This window comes from Rhinopithecus roxellana, chromosome 8, assembly GCF_007565055.1.
Source record: "Rhinopithecus roxellana isolate Shanxi Qingling chromosome 8, ASM756505v1, whole genome shotgun sequence".
Lineage (NCBI taxonomy): Eukaryota > Metazoa > Chordata > Mammalia > Primates > Cercopithecidae > Rhinopithecus > Rhinopithecus roxellana.
In genome coordinates this window covers 94,168,100-94,189,154 of record NC_044556.1, presented here as the reverse complement: position 1 = coordinate 94,189,154, position 21,055 = coordinate 94,168,100, and the positions used below count along the sequence as shown (strand labels likewise).

The 21,055-nt window shown below is 45.1% G+C and overlaps 1 long non-coding RNA gene across 1 annotated transcript in view; it reads left to right on the top strand.

The window, feature by feature from the left end:
- Positions 1 to 8,650, top strand: part of LOC115899199 — an 8,992-nt gene extending 342 nt beyond the window's left edge. Inside the window, exon 2 of the long non-coding RNA XR_004058895.1 lies at positions 8,339 to 8,650. This is a non-coding gene — a long non-coding RNA (uncharacterized LOC115899199). The remainder of the gene's footprint in view (positions 1 to 8,338) is intronic.
- Positions 8,651 to 21,055: the final 12,405 nt, after the last annotated feature.

Below are 21,055 nucleotides of genomic sequence, written 5' to 3'. Positions count from 1 at the left end.
GTGTAAATGCTGATACTCTGTCTACTACTATTGAGGCAACAAAGTTCTTTGTCTCTGATCCGGGATCTCGTGTCTTTTGCCAGCATCGATGAAACTTGTTAGTTGGAAAACAGAGTGAACTCTCAGGCTCTACAATTCTTGACATAAGTATTTTATTCATTTCTGTTATCTATGTTCTTGAAGTACTTAAGAAATTTGGGGCTATACAAGTAATAGACCAACTTTGTGGTTCATATTAAAATTAAGTGATTTAAACTCATGATTTTTAATTTGAAATTATTTAAGTTTATAAACAGTATGGGAACATTCAGAAAGACCTGGATTCATTGTTTATAATTGTAATCCATTAACTTTATGAAAATTACCTAAGAAATCTGAAAAGGTTTGGTTTAGCCATCAGGCAATTGAAGTAACTAAACAAGAAAATAAAATATATTAAATTTATAAATCCTATTTTAAATGTTTGAATGAGTTAAATAACTCAGTTTGTATTGGGACCAAACTCTTTAACACTGCCTTAAATTATTTTGTTAAAAATCTTAGATTGATTTCCATGTCTATGTAGAGAGTTAGAAAGTGTATCACCTGTATCCTAACAATAAGAATATGACAAAATAGAAAATAATAACGTTCCTTGAACTCATCAGAGGACTGACATCACAGGGCAGCTAAGCAACTATAATTCCGAAGAAGGACAAGCCCCTCCAAAGACAGGAAGCATGAGGCCAGGCTCATCAGTGTCAGAGCAGGGGAGACCAGCACAGACACCTTACAAGCAGGTAAGGCAAAGTCAGCTAAAATGCCAGTTGATTGGAAGAGGCCAGAAACAGTGGAAGCCAGAAGTCAAGAGAAGACTTTTAAAGTCTTGATAGACATTTTCTGTTAGTAGAGATTTCCACACCTAACAAATACACATTTTTAAATGGAGGTGAAATAAAGACTTTTTCAGGCAAATAAATACTTAGAGAACTCATTGTTGGCAGCCCTCATCTGTAAGAAATACATATATATATATAATATATATATTATATATATTATATATATTAAATATATATATTATATATATTAACTATATATTAACTATATATTATATATATTATATATATTAACTATATATTATATATATTAACTATATATTATATATATTAACTATATATTATATATATTATATATATATTATATATATTAAATGTATTTTTTTTTTTTTTGAGACAGAGTCTCGCTCTGTCACCCAGCCTGGAGTGCAGTGGCGCAATCTTGGCTCACTGCAAGCTCCACCTCCCGGGTTCACGCCATTCTCCTGCCTCAGCCTCCCGTGTAGCTGGGACTACAGGTGCCTGCCACCGCACCCAGCTAATTTTTTGTATTTTTAGTACAGACGGGGTTTCACCGTGTTAGCCAGGGTGGTCTCGATCTCCTGACCTCGTGATCCACCCGTCTCGGCCTCCCAAAGTGCTGGGATTACAGGCGTGAGCCACTGTGCCTGGCCTGTAAGAAATATTAAAGGAAGTTTTTCAGACAGGAGTATGATGCCAGTCAGAAACTTAGATCTACACAAAGACATGAACTTCAGAAATGGTGAATATAAAGGTCATTTTTGCCTATTAATTACCTTAAAAATAGTTGACTATTTGCAGGGATTAATAAACTTTCTACAGAGGACCACATAGCAGATATCTTAGGCTTTGTGGGCCCATGGGCCCGTGGTCTCCAGTGCAACCATTCAACTCTGCCATTGTAGCCTGAAGGCTGCCATGTAAACAAATGGCTATATTCCAATAAAACTTTATTTACAATAACAAGTGATAGGCTGTAATTGGCGCAATCACAAATCAGTGTGCCTATCACTGGCCTAAAGCAAAAAGGCTCACAAAGTACTCTAGAGTTGAAGACAATAATAAAACATATGGGAGTGTACTTTGTAAAGTTCTTGCTTTACAAGAACTTTATGAAATGGCATAATATTTGAAGTTAGACTGTAATAAATACACAGTAAATTCTAAAGCAACTAAAAATAAAAAGAATAGTATAATTAATAAACTGAGTATAGAGCTAAAATGAAAACATAGAATGCTCAATCTGAAAAGCAGGTAGAAAAAGAAAAGGCCATGAAAAACATGTGAGTTTAATAGAAAACAACTAGCAAAGTGGTAGATTTAAATCTACCATTTTAAATATTTGTACTGATACAAACCATATCATACATATATCACATGTAAATGGTCTAAACACCCAAATTAAAAGGCAGAGATTGTCATACTGAATTTTTTTAAAAATCTATGCTGTTTACAAGAAATATACTTTTAATATAAAGAAAAAATTTAAAAGTAAAAGCATGGAAAATGATATATTATGAAATCACCAATCAAAAGAATATTGGAGTAACTTTGTTAGTATCAGACAAAGTAGACTCTGGAACAAAGAATTAATATGAGGGATCAAGAGTAACATTACATGATGATAAAAGTGTCAATTCACTGAGGAAGGAAAGCTTTTGGATTCTCTGGGTTCCATTCAAAACTGGAAACCAGTAAATGACTTGGAATAGTATTTCTCAGTGTGGTATATGCTATCTTCAAAATCTGAAGTGTTCTAATAAGTGTTATGCCTTTGTCTTACAGCTTGGAGGGGCTATCCTGAAATGCCCCAAATCACTGGACCTCTAACAACTGCCACAGTAGCAGGTCCCTGAAGATTTTAGAGTGTATCTCCTATGCTCTGATGCATATAAATCCTACCAGGGTATTCAGAATACTTAGATTTCCTGTTAACTGGGTTTGCTTACCATGATGTCCTCAATATGGTGGACTAACAGAATGTTCTGCAGAATATCTAGACAACCAAACTCCTTTGAATTATACTTTGACAAACAGTAGGAAATTCACAGAGCTCTAGGCCAATGCTGTGAATGTATGTTGTTTTCTATTCCTAGTAAAGGCAAGTTGCTTCTGATCCTCTCTACTAATAGAAATTTAAGAAAATGCATCTGCTGGCCGGGCGCGGTGGCTCAAGCCTGTAATCCCAGCACTTTGGGAGGCCGAGACGGGCGGATCACGAGGTCAGGAGATCGAGACCATCCTGGCTAACAGGGTGAAACCCCGTCTCTACTAAAAAAAAATACAAAAAACTAGCCGGGCGAGGTGGCAGGCGCCTGTAGTCCCAGCTACTCGGGAGGCTGAGGCAGGAGAATGGCGTAAACCCGGGAGGCGGAGCTTGCAGTGAGCTGATATCCGGCCACTGCACTCCAGCCTGGGCGACAGAGCGAGACTCCGTCTCAAAAAAAAAAAAAAAGTGCATCTGCTATGGCTGGGCCCGGTGGCTCATGCCTGTAATCCCAGCACGTTGGGAGGTCAAGGTGGGTAGATCATCTGAGGTCAGGAGTTCGAGACCAATCTGGCCAACATGATGAAACCCCGTCTCTATTAAAAATACAAAAATCAGCCAGACATGGTGGCACATGCCTGTAATCCCTGCTATTCTGGTGGCTGAGGCATGAGAATTGCTTGAATCCAGGAGACAGAGGTTGCAGTGAGCCAAGATCATGCTAGTGCACTTCAGCCTGGGCTACAGAGTGACACTCTTATCTCAGAGAGAGAGAGAGAGAGAGAATGCATCTGGCAGATTATTATACTTAGTGATAGACGTTGTGTTGATCTATTCCAGCTTTTGTAATTGTGGCTACCACTTGGTTAATTTGTCAGTAGTCCATCTTCATCTGCAATGCGCCATCTCATTTTTGCGTGATGGGAATAGTAAATTATTTAGGGATATGATGGGGACCATCATAATGTCTGCCTTCCTTGAGCCTTGGAGGGTGGCATTTTAATCCAGAAAGAGACAGTATTTCTCATTTTCTATTTTGGCTGGGGTGAGGAATTTTTTAGAACATCCACTAGGCATTTCATAGCATCATGGCTCTTATTTTGTAACAGGTTCTCCCACTGTTAAGTATGTCTATTTTGATTATGAACTCAGAGACCAGGAAAATGAATAGCAGCTAGGGCATAGGTCCATTGGCCTCACTAGGAGACAGATTTGAAGCCAGGACTTTCCTCACATCAACAGAGGGTGTTGTGATGGCACTGGTCCCATGGTATCAGCTTCAGCTCAGATCTTGTGTCCACAGCTCTTCAAAGATCTGAGTCCTCAGGAGAAATGCCCATAGATCTTTTTGGTAATAGATAGGGGGTATCACTACTGTGTATGCTTAATGTGGCAATACAAGGTCATTTCTCACGGGTACCCAGCCTATCTTTCAATACACCCTCTGGGTCTAACAAGTGGTTTAGGTCTGGAAACTGGGCAAAGGATCAAGATTTTTCATTGCAACAGCTGACATCAGTCTTCTGCTCATCAGCTTTTGATCTTTAGTTACATAGCTGAAACAATATGTTCCAGTCTCACTGCTGGGAACACCACAGTCTATTAGTTGCTACTCCCTGATTCCTGCAGATAAGAGCCCAGATTGTCCTTCTAACTTTGCTGCTGTTACAATCGTTTGTCTACTTTGCCTTTGATGGGTAAGTGCTGCCAACTGTGCTGTGCTGTTCTTGAATCCCATCATACCCAATGACACTAAGAGGGAGCCCAGACCCATAGCAGCCTAGAAAGGTCAATCACCAGAAGTTTCTCAACAATGTTGATGGCCCCCTAACTGACATATTCCTTATATTACTAATGGAGAGCAAACCCTCTGGGCTCTCCCAGAGCCTGGTTAATTGGCAGATTCTCTGGTCTTACATAATAAATCTATTTTTGTATGCCTACCTCGCTAGACATTCTACCCTTTCTGCTGCCAAGGCAGTTCTGGCATTGACAAGAGGTCATTATTGCTTGCAAGCTGTAAGGCACTATCTTGGCAGTGCATCAGAACTGGTTTTAGGTGTTCTTGCCAGGATACTGCATCCTGAGCCACAGGAGATAGCCCACATATCCATAAACTCTCCTTCAGTCCAGCATACTCAAAATGCAGCCCCAAACATGTCTTCCAGGGTCATGTTGGTACATATTAGCTAGATGCTACATCCCTTTCTGAAACAATGACAGTACTTCTCTCATCTAACATTCTAAGGTATGTACCAATTATTGGCCTAAACGGGGATTGGCAAACTATGGCCCATGTGTCAAATACTGTCTGTTTTTGTAAATAAAGTTTTATTGAAAGACCCATTCATTTACATATTGTCTATGCTGCCTTTGTGATACACTGGAAGAGTTGAATCATTATGGCAAACACTGTACAAACCACAAAGCTTAAATTTTTTGCTGTCTCTTTACAAAAGAAGTCTGCTGACCCCTGGTCTAGAAGCTGTGAGGGCTGATGGAGGAAATCTTGAGAAGGGCACTCATCATCTCAGAAAGCCTCTGCCTTGAGTGAGGACTTTGTGTGGTCTTGGGGTAAGGGAAGGTTTTTCTCTCTACAAGGGAAGTGGGCCACTTCTGCAAGCCCAGAGAGTTCCAGGGAATCTGAGGATTGAAGGTTCCGAAGCACATCTACCTGAAAGTCCTCATTTCAGGTCCTCAGGTCCCCTCCTTATCAGCTGCTTGACTTTGGCATAGAACATTTGCTGGAGCCATAAATTCAGACTTTGCTATTCTTTTATCAGATCATAAGCTTAATTTTCGGCAGGCTGTGCCATACAGTTACAGAGCCTGGTTAATTGGTAGATTCTCTGGTCTTACATAATCTATTTTTGTATGCCTACCTTGCTAGACATTCTACCCTTTCTGCTGCCAAGGCAGTTCTGGCATTAACAGGAGGTCATTATTGTTTGCAAGCTGTAAGGCACTCTCTTGGCAGTGCATTAGGCAGAGCTCTAGGTGTTACATGCTGCCATAGAGGTTTTCTGGCTTCTAATTTTGTGCTTTCTTTGATTGTTAGCTGACTCAAGCTGGGCTATTTTTCCCCTTCAGGGCATTGATGCACCTAACAATCCCCAGTCATCTCCACCGCACTTGTATATACTGTCGCCACCATAGCTCTCAAATGCTAGTGATGTTATTGCACAAGCTGGTGCATCCTCTAGCACCTGCACTTCTTCCTGTATCACCCAGGCTCCAGCCAGGAGTTTTAAAATACATCAGTTATTTTTACAGAGAGAATTTAATACCAAGAATTGAGGAACCAGACAGGTCTAAATGGGCACATTGAGATAGGGTGAACAACCATCCCAGTTTGCCCAGGACTGTTCTAGTTTTAGCACTTAAAGCACTGTGCTCTGGGAAAAACTTTAGTCTCAGGCAGACCAGGACTGCTGGCCACCCTCACTGAGGTATCACAGAGATGGTAATGGCAGGAAGCAGCTATCACCCCAGTACTGGGGGGTGGGCGGGGGCACACAGGAAAGAGTTTTGTCTAAGCAGAGGGCACCAGCTAACTGGTGCTTGTATCCCTGAGGGGTGCCATGAAGCTGGTTTGGGCAAAGCCATTAACTGGAACCAATTGTTGCTACTGGAACCAAGTGTTGTAACTGCAAAGGTGGTGTATCATTGCTGGGATGAGCCTGACACCAGACGAAGGGAGGAGGCGAGAAGGAGCATGTGCCTTCTTTCTTGTCTAGCCTCCAGTTTTCCTCCAGCTTCCCATTGCCCACCCCCCACCAGAGCCTAACTGGGAGCCACTGGCAGGGCAGAAATGTGGTAGGTGGGAAGTCCTAGCCACAGCGTCAGAGAGCAGTACACTGAAGACCTGCATCCACCCTGGCATGCCGGCTGCTCACTGGGTGGAGCTGCAGTAGCTTATTCACCAAGTGAAAACATTCTTAACAGTTACGATGTATGCCAAGGGGTCATCACCACCCACTTACCACCAAGAACTGGGGCCTTGTTGCCCTCTGAGCAGCAAAGGATCCAAGAGCAGAATCCTACGAAACTCTGCTACCAAAACTGCTTCAAACACCAGCTGTCTCAGTTTGGGGGGCCCCCAAAGCAGATCCCAAGGCAAAGATTTGAGCACAGTGATTTATTTGGGAGGTGGATGGGGCAAATAAAGATGTGTTGTTGAGCCAGCTGGCACCACAGGAGACTGTAGGGCTGGTCTGGGATGGGCCCAAGTGACTGCTTTAGGATCCAGATGACAGAGCTGAGGGAAAGAAGCACATTCTGCATTTCTTCAAGAAACACAGCCTACCTGCAGGAATGCAGGGGAGCACCTCAGAGGCTTTAGACTGTGGGGTGGGACCCCACTCAGGCTGCACCTAAGGCAGGGGCACGCAGTTCACATCTGCCACAGCTGTGATGAGGGGCCTCCACTGGATATCTGGCCATGGCACACAGCAGCCACCACCAAAAGGACAGGAGGAGGGAGACATGAGATCTGACGTCAGCTTGAGTGAGGAGCCTGAGATACTGAAGAAATCAGGAGAATGTGGAGGGTAGGGAGCAGTGCCTTAGTTTGAGTTACCCCCAGAAGCGATCCCTGGGAAAGGGCTCAAGCACATGTTGCTTCTTTGGGAGGTGAAGGAAAACATCATTAGGAGAGTATGAAATGAGACAGGAAAGGGGATGCGATCATCACAGGGTGTATTATCACAGCAGCCATGGCTGTGGGTAATGGGAGCCTAATGCCACAGGGAGCTGGGAGCCTGCAGAAAACACACACCTTGTGGGTGGAAGAGGCTTCAGTGTTACCGTGCAGGATTCAAAGACTGCTTCTGTCATTAATTCTCCTCCTGGACTGCCTTGCCTGGGGGCAGAATGACCTTCTGTAGCTACGGAGAAAGGCTTCAGGCAAAGAAATGCAGCTCTGGGCCCCAGAGTCCGCTGGAGCACACTGAAGCTGGAGCACATTGAAGTGGAAGATGGGGCTGCAGGCAGAGACTGGGCAGCCTCCGCTCCAAGGAGGCTGGAGAGCCAGAGAGCAGATTCCATAAGAAGAATAACTCCCACTCCTCATGCATGAGACCCTCTGCTAAATGCTTCCCATGCACCACCTCCAGAAATCCTCCCAAGCCAGGACCCCAGCAGTATTACAGGTGGAATATCCCTTGTCTGACATGCTTGGGTCCACAAGTGTTTTGGATTTTTTTCAGATTTTGGAATATTTGCATATACATAATGAGATATCTTGGGGATGGGACTGAAGTCTAAACATGAAATTCATTTATGTTTTGTATATACCTCATATGCAGCACACAGCCCAAAAGTGATTTTATGTAATATGTTAAATACTTTAGTGCATGAAACAAAGTTGTGACTGTAACCTGTCGCATGAAGCCAGGTTGGAATTTTCCACTGGTGGTGTTATGTTGATGCTCAAAAAGTTTTGGATTTTGGAGCATTTTGGATTTGGATTTCCAGAGTAGGGATGCTCAACTGTATTATCATTTTCATTTTACAGGTAAGAAAATGGAGGATCCCAGAGATTTGACAACCTGCCCACAGCAATGACCAAACCAGACTTGGTGCTAGGTCTGCATCTCCCCAAAGCCAGTGTGTTCGTGCGCTCTGCTGCCGCTCCTACCCGCTGTCCCCGCACATGATGTGAACTGCCAGGCTGACCTGGAGTTCTGTCTCCTGGGTGGGCTGTTTGCCAACACCAGGGTGGCTGGCCCCTGCCTGTGTCCGGTGCTGCAGTGTTGACTCTCTTCGTGTGACGTTGAGCGGGTGGGGCTGGTTGTGCTGAGCCTGAGAAAACATCCAATGTGCCAAACTCTTGTGTGTTTCCCTCTGCTGGTTATTTAGCATAAGCCCAGGAGAAGAGCAAATCCTGCCCCAAACAGATGATCCTCTTGAAGAGAGTGGTTCTGGTGATGATGCCAGCATGCAGCGGGGAGATTCAGCTTTTCAAGATTCTTCCAGCACTTTGCTTCCCACATTGCATAATGCTTGATGGCTACAGCTCTGCTGACTGTTTGGGAAAAAGATAACACTTATGTCCCTTTTAGAGACACTTTACTCAGTCCCTCCCGCGATGCCTATTAAGTAGAGAAAATAGTGAGATTAACCTGATGTGCTCATCGCTCAGTTTTGGCCATTATCAACTGATGGCCACTCTAGTTTCCACTGGGGCCCCTTGTACTCCGCCCATTTCCTGATTATTTAGGTGCTAATCCCAACATTGTGTCCTTTTGATGCATTCCAAAGCAAAAATATTGATTCCTAAGCTACCCTTGTGAATTTTCTGATTCAGGAGGTCAGGAATGGGGCCTGAGAATCTACACATATTTTCGATTATCCAGGTCTGGGAACCTACAGTATAAAGGAATGAGCATGGACTTTACAGAAAGAAAGTCTGAGTTTGAGCCATGGCTTTGCCCAAGTTTTATAACTTTGGATTAAAACGTTAAGTTTTTGGACCCTTGACCTCTTTGTCTTGAAGGATCACCAACTTTGTGAACTTGTGGTCCACTAAGACCCTCCAACATTTTTCACATTAAATAAATGCTATCAATCCTGTGTCTCTCAGCCTTCCCCTGCCTTGGTGTTAGGCTACGGGTGGCGGCAGCAGGATTACTTGTGAGTTATCCTCCTTTGTGGTGGTTGCATCCAGAAGATCTCTCCAAGCTGTGTTCCCCGTCTCCCATGTGGTGTGCCCCAACACTGTGTCCCCTTTAGTCCCATTCAAGCCTCCCTCACTCTATTTGCTCCAACCCACTGTGCCCAGCTCCCTGGGAAACTGATGGGCAGAACCTACCCCTGAACAGTATTCTTCAATCACAAAATTCTTGCCCCTAGAGTAAAACTGACATTTGATTCAGGTCAATGATCGTTTTTGCCAACCAAAACCAAATCCTAATTTCCGTGGTTGGCATGCATGCAGTCATTTGGTGCTCATGAAAAAGAAAGCAGGCTTCACTGAGTTGCAAAAACAACTTTGCTGGCTTTTGGTGTGCTCAGCGTTTTTTTGAATGAAGACAGCAACTCACAGTGAATACAGCTTTTTTTTTTTTTTGGTTATTTAATTAAATGGAGTTCAGAGGGAAGGGACATAAACAAACCAGACAAGCAAATTGGGACCACATTTGAACTCGAATGAGAAAGGAGCAGTTTCCTGAGGCGGAACACTTTCACAGTGGAGCACAGCTTTATTTAGTACAACACTGCCCCTGCAAATTTTGTCCTCAGTTGTTTTAGGGAGTTAAATGTAACTTGTGCTTTCACAGCGACAACTAATAGCAAAGAAAGGCCCTAGGAAATGCAAGGCTGCAAGAGACTGACTGACAGCTGGAATTTGGGAAGCCATGTGTTAGAACAAAAAGGAACTGCAACCACCTCATTGTATGCCTGAGAAACAGAAACTGAGATCTCATTATTTGCTCAAAGCTGCATGGCCAGTTGGCAGACGGGCACAAACCAGCACCCTGGTTCCTCACCAGTGCTCTTTCCACAGAGAGGAAGAGAGGTTCGGGCGGCAGTTAGAAGCACAGACACCAGGACAGACTGCCTGGGTTCAGACCCCAGCTCTGTCCCTTCCTGGCTGGATGATCTTGTGCAAATGAGTTAAATCCCATAGTGGCCATATCAGTCAGAGTTTCAGTAGGAAACAGATGGAACACCAAATTAGGGTCCCTGGAGGGAGTATTTATAAAACGATCATTTATAAGATGTGGGCGGAGCATGGGAAAAACAGGCGCCAGTGCAGGGACACAGGGCCAGCAGTGTTAGAGTTGTCCCCAGCACTGAGTCAGAAGGAACATAGGGAGAGAGAGGCTGCAGAGCCTTGTTCTGAAAGCAGCCATGTCCTCAGGTGGGGGAACCCAGACAGTCACCATCATCTTTCTTGCAGGGAGGAAGCCAGGGTAACAGGTGCACGTCCTCACGCTCCCCTCTCTCCCTCCATTCTCCTGATGAGGCTCCTCACTGGCTCAACCCAACCAAAAGTGCAGAACACAGAAGCTTGTCTGTGTGGTCTAGCTAGACCTGGCTCCTGGAGTGAAGAGCATGCCAGAGGTGGGGAGCATGCCAAGTGGATCTGTGGGAGCAAATGTAACTAGCTGGCACAGGGCCTCCGTTTCCTCATCTTAAAATGGAATCATAATGGAACCCACTCATGGTTTGTCGTGAAAATTGATAACTGAATAGATGAATAGTTGCAAAGTGCTTACAATAGTGCCATATATATATATATATATATATATATATATATATATATAGTGTTTATCATACATATATACATTATTATAGTGCTTACTACACAACTACCATAGTGCTTACCATAGACATGTAATATATAGTAAGCATATATATAGTAGGCAGATATATAAAAGAGTATAGTAATCATGTAGCAAGCACTATATAGACTTACTACATATGTAATATACATAGCAAGCATATACATATATAATGTATTATAGTAAACTTTCCCCATTTGCCTTTCTTGCCACTTGTGCTGCATATGGAAGACCCCTCTATGGTCTGAGTTGTGCATCTGGTAAACTCTTTATTACCTCATCAATAATATTTATGAACTCAATTAACCTTACCATGCATTTTGAGTAGGAAAGTAAATATTTGTCCCTGAGCTAAAAATGATTAAACAACTTGGGGCCGGACACCATGGCTCATGCCTGTAATCCCAGCACTTTGGGAAATGGAGGCAAGCAGATCTCTTGAGCTCAGGAGTTCAAGATCAGCCTGACCAACATGGCGAAACCCTGTCTCTACTGAAAATACAAAAAAAATAGCCAGCGTGGTGGTGCATGCCTGTATTCCCAGCTACTTGGGAGTCTGAGGTATGAGAATCGTTTGAAGCCAGAAGGCAGAGGGTTGCAGTGAGCCAAGATCACAACACTGCACTCCAGCCTAGGCGACAGAACAAGACTCACACACACACACACACACAAGTGATTTTTTTCCTGTTGATAACATGACCACAGCACACCTGTGTTCTCCTTGTGCAAGCCTGAAAATGATCATCATGATAACGTTCTAGCTCATATAACAAACTTTAGGACTGAAGGCTTTGGGTTCAATATTTTGGCATGGTGCTGAACGATTCCTACAGTTATTGAAGAGATCCATGCCTGCCATTCTTTTCTTTAGCTCTATTAATTTACATACATGTCAAACTGTATAAATAGATTAAATAAGTTCATTTGATGTATCCCACTGACCTTTATTTCAGGATTATTACGAAGTTTTACTTCATTTATGAAATATACAACAAATCATTTTTAAAAGTAATACACACACGTATATAGGAAACATTATACTTATTTTTTTTTTTTTGAGACGGAGTCTCGCTCTGTCACCCAGGCTGGAGTGCAGTGGTGCGATCTCGGCTCACTGCAAGCTCCGCTTCCCAGGTTCACGCCATTCTCCTGCCTCAGCCTCCTGAGTAGCTGGGACTACAGGCGCCCGCCACCGTGCCTGGCTAATTTTTTTGTATTTTTAGTAGAGACAGGGTTTCACCGTGGTCTCGATCTCCTGACCTTGTGATCCACCCGCCTCGGCCTCCCAAAGTGCTGGGATTACAGGCGTGAGCCACCACGCCCGGCTGGAAACATTATACTTATTAATGTTAGATATTGTTATCAGCTGAGGATGTGTTGAGTATTCCAGTCGGAGGAGACACAGAGAAGGACCTGCATGACTCAAGTGCTGGCAACGACTCCAGAAAGAGACGTCGTTCCTTTCCCCACAGCTCACTCCTGCCTTCTCAGGAAGTTCCGAAGTCTACGTCAAAGGTACACAAAGACCAAAGAGGAGGCCGAGCACACTGCTGAGTCTAAAGCTGGGGAACGAGCTTCCTTCCATCCTTTGCTTCTGCGTGGGCTCATCGGGCTGGGAGGGGAGGACTGACACACCCCAGGCTCTGCTCATCAGCAACCCAAGGCCAAGGCCTTTCACCTGTGAGGACAACCTGACTTCCCCCTAGAAGAGAGGCTGATCCCCTTGTCTGGGAAGTTTTAAGACAGAGATGACTCCATGCCACTGTGAGATGTTCTGAGGCTCTGGAGAGAAAGAAATATGCCACCTATCCACCTAAGAATGAAGACAGGCTCGCCTCGCCTGGGGCCTCTGCACCTCTTGATTGCATAGGTGGCAGGAGGAGAGTGCAGAAACCAGGGGTGACCCGATGGGATGGAGGCTGCCTCAGCTCCAAGGTGGGGCAGGCTGTGGGCCTTTCTTATTCCTAGTCCCAGGTGAGGAGAGCATGAATGTGGAGAGACCATCTTCCAATTACACTTCACCTGAGCCCAAGGCAGACCCGCTGCACCTTCACTGGCTGGGGAGTAAGAGGCAATCTTCAGTTCCGCCCCTTCCCAGCCCTGGCATTGCATGAGACATCTCCTTTGCTGGCTTAAACAGGCAGTGGTTCTGACTATCTAGAGAGATGGGAAAATAACATGTTGGAAGTGACAGCTCCAAGGAGCTGGAGCTGCACAGTGTGGGAGGCCCTGGGGAGGAGGGGGACCTTGGAGAGCCCCCATCGGCCCACCACTCTCCACCCCACCTCTGCCCTCTCAGGCCCCCTGTGTGAGGCCACCCCAGTGCCCTGGATGGAGCCCCTGGTGCTGTATTCATCTGTTCATGCTACAACCAGTAGTCAGTGCACAGCTGCAACACAGAGCACTAGAGGAAAGTAAGCTTTTCTTCTCCCCATAGCCACAGGCAGCTGCTCATGTCCCAGACAGGAAAAAGAGCCAGACACAAAATTGTATGTTCATATCATTCAAATGTTGCAAAAAATAAAAGGTATATGCGCCTGTCTGTGTAGGAGAAAAGTCACTAATCAGGGGTCTCTCTGGGTGGAGAAACAGCAGGTAATTTTTATTCCTTGTAGTTTGCATACTGAAATTTTTTCCATGTTGATTCTGAGTCATGTTAATATTGAGAAAATACAAACCTTCCTCTGACTACCAAGGTAGCTCTTCCGAACCTTCTCCAAGAGCCAAATATCTCAACAGTAAGGAACTTTTCCCCTCCTCCCACTCTTTGAGTCATGGAAAAATACCTTCCAGAAATAACAGAAGCCTGGTTGTCATTTAATCCTAACAATATCATTGCTCTGCCTCCCCATGGTCCTCTCATAAGCACAAGCCCAACCTCAAGCCCAAATGCATAGCATCTCATCTGCAAAACCAGAGACAACATTATGTGGCCAAAACATCAAAAGCTTTGACAGTCTTCTTCCTTTGCTATGAGAGCCCCGGTATCATTGGGGCACACGGCCACCTGACTGCAGGTTCTCTGGTCACTCTTGCCGCCTGATGTGAGACGATGGCCAAGCTCAGACAATCCAATGGGAGCAACAGCAGTCTCATTAAAGCTCATATTATTCACAATAAGGTCATTTGCTTGGAGTTTTTCCCACAAGGACACTGGTATTCTAAGGACCCAGCTTCACCTGTGCAGATGAGGACAGCTCCTTAAGATGTAGCAAAGCCATACAACCGAAGAAAGTCAGATGTCTGAAATGACATGACATTGTGGAGCACAGCCACTCCACTTTCATAGGCCTCTGACCTCCAGTCTATTACAGGAAGGAGAAATAAGCTTCCATCTTATCTAACTCACTGTTCTTTGAATGTCTGTATCACAGCAGCTTAGCCTGTGCTTAAGTAATGCGCAAGTTCATCTTGGTTTTACATTCCCACTCTGTAATTTACTAATGGTATGATCTGGGGCAGGTCACTTAACCATTCTGGGCTTAATTTCCTCCTTTGGTAAAATGGAAGCGTCACTATCTAACTTCAAGGGTTGACAGAATTAGAATGATGCACGTAAAATACCTCATACAGAGCCAGGCTCATGGTGCATGGCCCACAGCAAGATTATGTTTTAAGAATGATTTCTCAGATAATCATAACCAGAGAGTCTTTTGCCTGCTCAGCTTCTATGATCATCAGATTCTCCTCTTTGCAGAAAACTCACCCGTCTAGAGAAGTGTATGGCAGTCAGCCCTATCCACCTCTCCATTCTCCCTCCTTCCCTCATATCACCATGCCTTGGCTGCTACCTCATTCCTGTTCTTAGATAAACTCATCACCTCAATCCCATCTACGTGCAAAGTCTTTCCCCACTTCATCTTCTTCCAGGCTCTGTCCATGTAGAATCCTTGGTCTTTGTCCTGTAGAAATGTCTTCTCAGCCACTCCCTGACCAGCCCTTTTTGCCCCACTGGCCAGCTTAACACCTGAGCCTGCTCCCTTCTACCAGCTGCATTTCTTCTGGCTTTTGTCTTCGCTGAGTTCCTCTTCTTCCTCATGCTCACTTCCTTAGCTCAACTCAGATTCCTGTAACTGGAAGACACAGATGCAAAGCTACCAGGCTACAAAGCGATGTGCCTGTAAGCCACCCTTTCTTTCTTTACCTTCATAGGCAGAAGAAGGTCAAGGTCAAAGGCAGAAGTACTGGGTCAGCTGGGCATGCTTCAAATCCTGACTCTGCCACATTTAGCAACATGGCTTGGTTCAAGTTACCCAGCCTCTTTGTGCCTCAGTTTCCTCAGCTGTAATACAGGGAAGGATGACTGATAGCATCTTCTTCATAGGATTGCTGTGAAGCTTAAAAGATGGTGTGCATTAAAATACTTAGAGCAATCCTTGGCACCCAGGGAGTACTCAGTAGATTTTAGCTGATCTTACTAGCATTTTTCCTGTGCCCCAGTCCCCAGTATGCTAGTTCCTACTACAGCAGTGGGAAATGCAGTGAAAATCTACAGCTTTTAGAAAACCTGTAGCTTGGGCAAGGAGCCCCAATTCTGAGAGGTGCACCTCAGGGAAGATTCTTGGGCAGGATCAATCTGTCCAATGTTCACCTTGCTGCCTAAAAATCTCCCTCTTCTCTCCTCTCTCCCTCCCACTCCACTTCACTGCTTTCATGTAGTGTGACTTCAGATTCACCAGTTATAGATTTCTCTTGGCTGACAAGTGTCCTCTCAGAATGCAAACCCTTCTGGAAGAAGAACCAGGGTGACTGATCATTTCTACATAATAGAGGTCCTTTCCTTCTTGAGAATGTTCAGCTCATCTGCAGGACTGCCTGGAGCTTGACAAGCAGGGCAGAGAGAGCAGGGGAAGGAGTCCCAGCAGGAGCACAGACAGACATGGGGGAGAAGTTGCAGCAAGAGCCTAAGGGTGGCTCAGATGAGGGTCACGGAGGAGTGGAGGATGGGCACCAGGAAGTGGGAGAGGGTGCAGAGGCCAGAGACAAACTCACTGATGTGAAAATGCTGCTGAAAATGTGGTTGCCTTAAGGAACAGGAAAGGAAAAGACTTCACATGGAAAAAAACAGTTGTAACTAAACTGTCTTGACCCAGGGACTCCAGCCTGGGTTCCCTCTCCCTTGTGCACCCCATATGCTTCCCTCAGCCCTATCCTCTCCCACTCTGACCCTCCTAGTTTGAAAGCCACTTTCTATGCGGCTGCCTCCTGCCCCCCATGTGTTTTTCACTCTCTTTTAGTTACTAGACTCAGTTTCAGAATTTGCCCCAGTTTCTACGCTGACTCTCAGATGCTAATTCTACTATCAGTCTTTTTTTTTTCTTTTTCTTTTTCTTTTCTTTTCTTTTTTTTTTTTTTTTTGAGACAGGGTCTCCCTCTGTTGCCCAGACTGGACTGCAGTGGCGCAATCTCAGCTCACTACAACCGCTGCCTCCCAGGTTCAAGCGATTCTCCCGCCTCAGCCTCCTGGGTAGCTGGGATTACAGGCACACGGCACCACAGCCCAGCTAATTTTTGTATTTTTTTTTTTTAGGAGAGAAGAGGTTTCATCATATTGGTCAAGCTAGTTGACCAAGGTGTTGAACTCTTGACCTCAGGTGATCAGCCCACCTCAGCCTCCCAAAGTGCTGGGATTACAGGTGTGAATCACTGCGCCTTCATACCGGGACTTCCGCTCGGTCATTCTGTTTACTCCTCTCAACTCCCAGCAACTCTGGGAGTCAACTGCACCTGTTAGCCATCTTTGTGGAGCTAAGGGCCATTCTGCTTCTGCCCCAACCAGCCTGTCCAGTGAAGGCCCTGTCCTGGGCACCACTCTCAGCCTGACCTCTCTCTGGACACTGACATGGAGGGGTCTGTGTCCCAGGAAAGGGGTGGGAGTAGGGCATCCTCTTCCTCCTCATCTTTCTTTTTCTTAACCTAAATAGCATCTGCCACCCAGGACCCAGGACTCTGGCTGGTTCTGTAAATACTTTTGCCAAGCTACATTAGAGCTTAGGTGAATTGGACTTTTATTATGACTCTGACCAGTGGAGTTTACCACTAAGCAGAACACTATTTCTTTAGGGAAATAAGGCAAGTTCCCAACAAACAGCTTAAAATGAACTTTTGAGAAACCACCTGTGCAAAATGAACTTTTGAAAAACTCCCCACGCGCTTATTTACAAGGAGATTAAGAGCAAGTGATATCATTTGATGGGCCTTGGTATTATTTTTGTCCTCACTTAGTGTGCAGTTAGCATTCAAGCCACATAATAACTTCACCCAAAACCAGAAGCTGAAATATAAATACCACTCAAGCGAGGTTATTTAGATCCTCAATTGGATCGACCCAATCTAAGCCAATTATTTTTCCGGCAGAGTTAACTAGAATGTGTCTAAAATGAGTGAGATGTGAAAGGCAACTTTCCATTACTTGTTCCTTTAACAGTTGCCTTAAAGCTGGAGTCTTGTCCTTAATTCCACGTTATAAGTACTTTCCAGACAGGGGCACACCTACATGGAGCCTTTTAAAATCAAGCCAAACGGTGTTCCTCCTTATTTCAGCTGATATATTCAATTGAGAAAAAAAAGTCGATCACAGGTATATAGAAAGAATTACAAAAGGGAACTAGAAGCCCTGGAGAAGAGATTGGAACTTGGGGAAAAAGAGCAGGAATCAATCTCTATGGATCTCAACTTTCCTCACTTAATATAGGCTGGCCTGGAGCTTTTGAACACATCCAGCAGATGTCTAAGAACCCTGTTATCCTGGCTTTCCATCTCAGATCTAGTTTATTGCTTGACACTGGAGCCCATCACTCAACAAGAGCATGTCACCTTTCACAGTCCTCAGTTTTGCCATCTGTGAAATGGGAATATGCCCTCGTTTGCAGTTTGTGGTTTATGCTGTTCTGACCTTGGATAAATTGTTATTGTTATTTTGATAAATGAACACATAAGAAATTGCTTTCAGGGCAAACAACTCATAAGTAATTACTTAAAGAAGAAAAGTAAAATGAATAAAACAAAAGGCAAGATCAATGACCAATCTCTTCTTGAACTAGAAAACACATAAAGCTTATGTTAGCAAAGGGCTTCCTTGTGCCTCTCCAGGCTTTGTGTTGCAGGAACTGGATGACGAAAAGGAGAGCCAATATAACCAGGAACCTACTCTGCCCATCCCAAGTAAGGATCTAGAGTCCAGCCTCCTCCTCCACTGCCCTCAAGGCCTTTCCTCATGAAAGCAGAAGTTCTGAATGCTGATTTCTGTTTTAATGTCCAATAACTCTTTAAACATCTCATGTGTGCGTGTGTGCGTGTATGTGTGTGTGTGTGTGCGTGTGTGTGTATGTAGGGGGAAGGGAAGGAGACCAGGGGTAGATAGCTCCAGGAGATATAAAGAAAACATCAAAGTAGCCAGCATATTCCCTGCCTTCTAGGTGCTCCGCATCAAGACTCAGCTGCAGAGAAGATGACTTCAGTGCAAGTCACATGCACACCACTGGGCTGGTACCCATGGCAGCTCTGCAGGGCTTCCATATGTCAGTGCCTGACACCAAGCCACATTGGTCAGGAGGGACTTCCTAGAGGAGGAGAACTTTCAACAGAATTAGAAGAGAGGGGTCACTTGGGCCGGAAGGTCAGGCTCTTTTTCAACAAAACTCCATGGCTTCCAGGTTGTAGCAAGATTCTTTAAAAATGCAGCGCAGTGCTGGTTCAGGCCTCAGCTCCCCACTTGTAGACATGAGACCCTGATCCACATGTACATCCTCTGAACCCTTCCTTGTCACAAGCAGCTGCGCCGTTGCATCTCTGCCATGTGGCTGTGACACCAACCTGATGTGATTTCTCTCGGTCTTAAGGATCTATTCCTGACCCCACTTCCTCTCGAGCTCCTGCCCCCATTTTTCCTCTCCCTTTACAGCAGAACTACTGAAAAGAGGAGGCAATGCCTGCTGTCTCTGCTTATCTCCTCCTGCTTTCTCAAGAACTCACTCAATCGGGACTTTGTCCTAACCACCCCAAGGTCACTGGTGACTCACACCCTCTGCGCTCCTCAGAACACCTTCCCCTGGGTGCTCAGCAGCATGTGGGGCCCATTGCTGGGCCTCAGGGATGTACCTGGCTGGGCTCGCCTCCCATTTTTCTGGCCATTCCTTCTCAGACTGTCTTGCTGTTTCAGTCTTGTCTCACCAAAACCCAGGTGTTGCCAAGCCCTCAACTCAGACCTTGCGCCCTTCCTCCTTTAGGTCCAGCCTCACTCACTAAATAATCTCTTGCCGAATCATGATTTCCAAAACGATCTCTATGCTCATGGCTTCCAAATGTGTTATCTCCTGCAAAGACCTTTCCCTGACCTCCCACCCATTGCCCAAACTGCCTGCTTCCCTGCTCTCCTTGGATGGCGATCGGTCACCTCAAACTTCACACGGTCCAAACTAAGATCCTGATATTCCCTTCTCAAATGAGCACTTGGGCAGCCTTTCTGTTCTCTGTTAACTCAGCTCTTCCAGTGACTCAGCAAAACCTGTGGAGCCATTCTTGATACTTCTCTTTGAGTCGTTCCTCACATCTGGTCCATCTGTATGGCCTGAGAACTCCACCTTTAGAATATATGCAGAATTTGACCACTACCACCATCCAGAAGCAAGCCTCTTGGATCATTGCAAGAACTCTCTAAGTGGTCTCCCCACTTCTGCCCTTCTCTTCAGGCTGCCCCCACAACACCCAGCCTATCACGACCCCACAGGAGTGGGATTCTGCTGGGGTGTAATCACTGCACTGGGTCTCCAGCTCACTTAGAAAGAAAATGCCTGCACTTATAATGACCTCAAATTCCTTATGCAGTGAGTCTCCATCTCATTCAGAGAGAAAATGCCTGCACTTATAATGGCCTCAAATTCCTTATGAAATCAATCCCCTTTGACTCTGTGCCCCTCGCCCCAATTGCTTCTTTGAACTCATTCCCATCCCCAGTACCTTCATTCCACTCCAGGCACCCTGGCTTCCTCCAGGCACATGCCAGGTGCTCTCTGCCTCAGGTCTGTGCACCTGCTATTAGCTCCGCCCCAGTTGCTCTCCCACCAGCTGGCCCCATGGCTGTCTCCCTCATCACTTTCCATCTTTTCCCAAAATTCACCTTTTGGCCACCCAATCTAAAATTCCCCATCACACCCACATCTCACAGGATCGTTCCTTGCTTATTTTCCTGCTAACACTTACCACTACTGACATTCTGTAAGTGTTTCTTCCTTGAGGATTTACTGTCTCTCTCTCTCCTGTGGAGCATAGGTTTGGCGAGGGCAGAAAGTTTTGTCTGGTTATTCAACACTCTGTGTAAGTGGTGACCACCTGAAGCCAGGGGGCCTTTGGATGCTGAGCAGATGTTGCAGGCACAGAATGGGGATGACCTTTGTATTGGTCCATTCTTGCATTGCTATAAAGAAATACCTGAGACTAATTTATAAAGAAAAGAAGCTGAATTGGTTTATGGTTCTGCAGGCTGTATGGGAAACCTGGCTTCTGGGGAGGCCTCAGGAAGCTTTTACTGATGGTAGAAGGCCAAGCGGGATCTTGCAGGTCACATAGTGAAAGCAGGACCAATTGAGAGAATGGGGGTGGGGGAGGTGCCACACACTTCTAAATGACCAGATCTCATGAGAATCCAGTATCACAAACACAGCACCAAGACCGGGATCTGCCCCCATTACCCAAACCCCTGCCATCAGACCCCACCTTCAGCATTGGGAATTACAATTCAACTTGAGATTTAGGCGGGGACACAGATCCAAATAATATCAACCTTCCACTGGGGAACCTCAAGGGAAGGTGACTGCCTGGATCAGTGCCCAGCACACAGAGTAACTGCTCAGTAAAAAAATGTGCTAAATGAATGAGTGAATAAATAAATGAATAAGTAAAAGAATAAATTGAAGAATGAATGATGATGAGGAAATGTTTATTAA